Raw genomic sequence first — 5,106 nt, forward strand, 5'->3', positions numbered from 1 at the left:
AGTAAATTGGCCAGAATCTAAGAAATTCTAAGAAGTCTAAAAGAAATGGTAATTATGAGGTGATGGAGGTATTAACTCACCTTACTGGGTAAATATATATGTGTGTATACACACACACACACACATATATATATATAAAATCATGTTGTGCACCTCTAAACTTACACGCTATTATATGTAAATTATCTGAATAAAGGTGGAACAAAAAATGAATTCCTTTGTCTAATAATTTGACCATTAAATATTATGATTTATTGGGACATTTTAAATGAATTTTATGATGGGCAGAAGTGACAATATTGATTACAGAAGCAAGATTTCCAAAGTGGAGAATCACATGATGCGTCTTCAGGCGTCAACATTCCCCCTATGGAATTACAGCTTTCAACAACTATATCTAGTGCATTCTTGCTAAGAAGGATCCAAATGTAGAATGGTAATTTTTTTTTAATGAAGGTTCTAAAAACTTTTCCATTCCCACACCGGGAGTCGAACCCGGGCCGCCTGGGTGAAAACCAGGAATCCTAACCGCTAGACCATGTGGGAGGCGACGGAAGCAAGCTGCAGTGTAAGTGAATTGAAACACTCCCGTCTGCTTCCGCTTTCAGTGTCCGGTCCCGCCTCCTGCCGCACCAGCTTTCTGCGCCTGCGTGACTTTTCGGCATTCAGCAATTGCGGTGAGCTCCCTGCTCTTTCTCTATGCCCTCCTCTCACCCCGCCCAGGGAAGGTGCAATCTCCAGAAATCTCTGTTAAAAAGCTGCGGAGGTGAAATTTGGAAAAGAATGGTTTGAATGGCTTAAGGAACACGTTATGAGATTGGCTTCCCAGGTCCCAGTTCCCTGGGTTGACTCTGCGGGTAACCTTTTATTAGACCAGATTCTTCCAATCATGAGGGTTTTAGGTCATAGGAATTTTGCATTTAGAAGCCTGCATACGCCGAATAACCCGTGGGGAGCGTTTTGGGCAAAAAAGCCTTCGGAGACTACTTTACAATCTTGTTTAGGAATGGCCTTACATTATTAAAATCAGCAAAACACCCAGGACCACAAAGGAAAAATCCACACATTGCACTATGTAAGCAACTCATACTTGGGGGGGGGGGGGGAGGGGGCGGTGCGGGTAAAAAAACAAACCACAGACTGGGAGATAAACATATAAAAGATTGGTATCATATAGATAAACTACACATGATTTATAGTAAGACAAGCACTGCAATATAAAAATGAGAACTTGCTGTGAATAGGCCATTAGTTGGAGAGGAACCCCACGGACAAAACCATTTGGAAAAAATCTCAACCTCACTGGCTCCCAGCTAGCATTTGGACAAAAAGCAAAAGTGTGAAAATGTCAAGTGTTGGTTAGTATGTGGGAAATAGGAAGTTCTTAGAAACTGATAAAACTTGATCAAGGAGGCACAGTGTCAGGATTTCCTAAATGTGTTTATGACCAAGCATTTCTATTTAATTTTTAAAAAACCAGTATTGTTCTTGAACTGCTTCTCAGGCGCTGAACACCAAGACACACTGCTGTGAAAGTAATAGACACACTTTAGGGCACAATAACATTACCACAGTGGAGGGCCAGGATCACCCTGGGTAAAAATCAAAGACGGGTGAAGGGATTAAAATATTCTTAATCTCTAAGAATTTCAAATGTCTTTTGAAAAATAAAAAGATTCTTAAGAATTGAAAACATTTTGGGGCGCCTCGGTGGCGCAGTTAAGCGTCTGCTTTCCGCTCAGTTCCCATCCCAGGGTGCTGGGTTGGAGCCCTGGGTCTGGCTCCCTGGTCAGTGGGGAGCCTGCTTCTCCCTCTCCCTCAGCCCCTCCCTCTGCTTGTGTGCTCGCTCGCTTGCTCTCTCTCTCTCAAATAAAATCTTAAAAAAAAAAAAAAAATTGAAAACTTTTTTTTGGCATGAAAGGGACCATAAATAATATCAATATGTCAACATTCTAGCTACAGGTTGGAAGAAAATGTTTGAAACATGTTTGATAGGAAAAGGTGACTATTATTACTGTACAATTGAATCTTAGCATCTGGGGAAACCCACAGGGATAGGGGTCAAGGACATGAATGAATAGTGGATGGGGAGGCAAGGAGTTCTGATTAGTCAATAGATTTCAGGAAAAAGCACAGGCTCATGTGTAACCATGGCAACACAATGTAACCCAATGCTAAGATAGCCAGTGTTAAGGAAGAAGTGAGGACACAAACTCAGACGATGGAAATGGGCTGTGGGGATGGAGAGGAACAACTTGGCAATTATTGAAATGTGGAAGATGTATATTTAATCCAGCATTTTTAATTCTGTGTTGCCCATAGCCAGGCACCCTATGATGCAGGGTATTAGGGAGGACTGTATGGGAGGCAGTGCTCCCAGTAGAAAGTGTTGGGGCTTCATACTCTCTGCAGATCCCACACAGGAGAACAAGGAGCACAGCACAGACTTCAAGGTCATTCACTACCATGCTGAAACATGAATAGTGATGGCTGGCTGGCTTTCCCCTGCCATGCTGGGCACAGTCTCTTTCCCAGCCCCTTCCAGCTGAGGCAAGGGGGACCAGAGCCTCAAGATGCAATGAGAGAAACCCTGGAAATGCAAGCCACTTGCCAGCCACCAACACATACATCACGTTGTTACGTTTAGAAATTAAGTTTTGTTGCATTAAGTCACTGTAATTTGGGGTTTGTTAGTAATACAAGTAATGCTTAGGTTCCTAAAATGATAAGGGCAAGACACACGGAAAAGAATTTTCTAGTAGGTGATTAAGTGCCTCAGGCAATGGTTATGGTTTTGTTTCTGTTTTTGGTGAAAACTGAAGTACAGTAGAAAGGCTTGAATGTTTTGATTTGTTTTAGAGAGCGGTGCATCAGAATCCTTCCATTTGGTAGTTTTAACTCAATTAAAAAAATTTGGAGTTAATATCTCACATTTCTTTTATGGCATATTTAATGTATTTTAGTAATTTAGAGTTTAGATTTAAGATCTGAAAGATAACCTTGGGGATTTTCAAGGCTAGAACCTCAAAAATAACCAGGAATTTAAATCATCCAACTAACAGATTTAGTGAAATCCTTTTAGCAGATCATCTTGTGTTGACTCCATGATAAGGATAATATTGGAATGTGCTGAAATAAATAAAAACTAGAGAGCAGTTTCTCTATAAAGGAATGGAAAATTCCAAGGACAATATATATTCTGAATAAAAAGTATTAAATTCTAGTGTCTTTCTATGAGTCGTAATTTGGCAAGTATAATATTACTGATAATAAATTTTTTATTAACTTGGGTAACCTGAAGGTGAAAATAATATGAATAATATGTGTGTATGTATTTGTGTGTATAAATTTCTCTTGTCTTTTGAGGTCAGATATACCTGGTATAAATCCTAAATCCAAAAGTTGACCCCTGCTAATTTTTGGAAAAACTACTGAATCTTGGAAAATGTGTGTCCCCCCACCATGCCCCCATTCCCATTCATATATAGCTCATTGAGTCATTGTGAAGGCAAGTTCTAAGCATCCTGCCTGAAATGAAGGTGGTACTTGCTCAGTGCTAATTGCCAGTGGCCACTGGGGCCCCCAGCTCTGGCAGAAGGCTCAGTCTAGCCAACCTCACTCAGCTCCCAGTCAATGAACCAGATAGACCATGGCTTCTCCATTGATGGATCTGGTGGATGATGGCTTTTCCAGCTGGTGTTTGGTTCTGATGGAGGAAGTTACCTGCATTTCACCAGACTGCCCAGACCTCTGTGCCCAGACCTCTGTGAAGAAAGCTAAAGTGACATGCTTAAGCATACAGAGCCAATATTTGACCACATTCCTTGGAGAGATTTCATGTGTTCTCTGTGCATTTGGGTGTATGCTCTTTCTCTTCTGCTTTCATTCTTTTTTAAAATTTTATTTATTTTTTTTTGTCAGAGAGAGAGAGAGAGCACAAGCAGGGGGAGAGGCAGGTAATGGGAGAAGCAGGCTCCCCGCTGAGCAGGGAGCCCGATGCTGGACTCCATCCCAGGACCCTGAGATCATGACCTGAGCCAAATCGAAGGCAGACACTTAACCAACTGAGCCACCCAGGTGTCCCTGCTTTCATTCTTTTGCTGGAATCTGGCAATGCTTCTTCTCCGTATCATTTGTTTGACAATTGGTTAAGATTTTGCAGTTTTTATCATATTTCTGTTTGTATGTGTTCAGAAAACCTCTAATAGAATGTAAGCACTTTGGGGTAAGAACATGTCTGTACTGTTTCTCTTCCCTGTCCATACCAAGCATGGGGCCTAGTACCCAATAGATATGCAACAATTTTTGATTGGTTTATTTTCTTTTCAATGAGAGTAAGATTATGGAAGTATTTTTTGTCAAGTCCGCGTTCCTCCACTTGTGTTTCCAAAAATGTGTCCAGTTGGGAAGGAAGATGGTAACGATCCTTATTCTTGTTCTAACACACGAAACAAAACAGGCAAAAAACTGGCATTACTTCTGTAGAGCATCTTTGATTATTCTCTCAGCCAAACCAAACTTTTATTTAAAAAGTAATTTTTCATTATATTATGGCTAGCCACATGGAATTGCCAATAACCCCACTGGTTTTGATTTACTAAAATGGAAATTCCATGTTTCAGCACAATTCTTCCCCTAACTGTGAGTGTCCAGATTTACCTAATAACAGGAAAGACTTAAAGAAAGCATGCAATTTAATTAAAATCTGAGTTTTTCCAACCTCAACAGCAACAACAATAAAACAAAACAAAAAACTATACTTGATTCCAGGACATAAATACTTTGCTTTTAAAGTCACCATGAAAAGATGAAAGCCTACTCGGTAATATTTATTTTAGAAAAGGGCTGAGGGGTGGAAAGAGAGCAGTCACAGAGTATTTGTTTAACAAATTTATTCTGGGTGTGTAAGAGCAGAGTTGAAATGTGATTCACAACTTCAACATTATTTAAATCAATGAGAACTCCTGAATTATTAGGGGCAGAAAAAGTTCCTTTCAACATATAAAAAGCATTTATGAATCCTCTCTAAAATATGGACTCCTTTAAAATAAGTTGCATTTCCAAGCATGTTAAAAAAACAGTCATTGCTTCGGAGAATTAGCACAG

The 5,106-nt window shown here is 40.0% G+C and overlaps 1 non-coding gene across 1 annotated transcript; it reads right to left on the minus strand.

The window, feature by feature from the left end:
• Positions 1-474: 474 nt before the first annotated feature.
• TRNAE-UUC (transfer RNA glutamic acid (anticodon UUC)) lies at positions 475-546 on the minus strand. The gene has a single exon. It is a non-coding gene; the product is annotated as a tRNA-Glu (tRNA).
• Positions 547-5,106: the final 4,560 nt, after the last annotated feature.

The sequence above is a fragment of the Mirounga angustirostris genome, unplaced genomic scaffold (assembly GCF_029215605.1).
Source record: "Mirounga angustirostris isolate CCGP_5_RB_7025 unplaced genomic scaffold, mMirAng1.0.hap1 SCAF_9, whole genome shotgun sequence".
Classification (NCBI taxonomy): Eukaryota; Metazoa; Chordata; class Mammalia; order Carnivora; family Phocidae; genus Mirounga; species Mirounga angustirostris.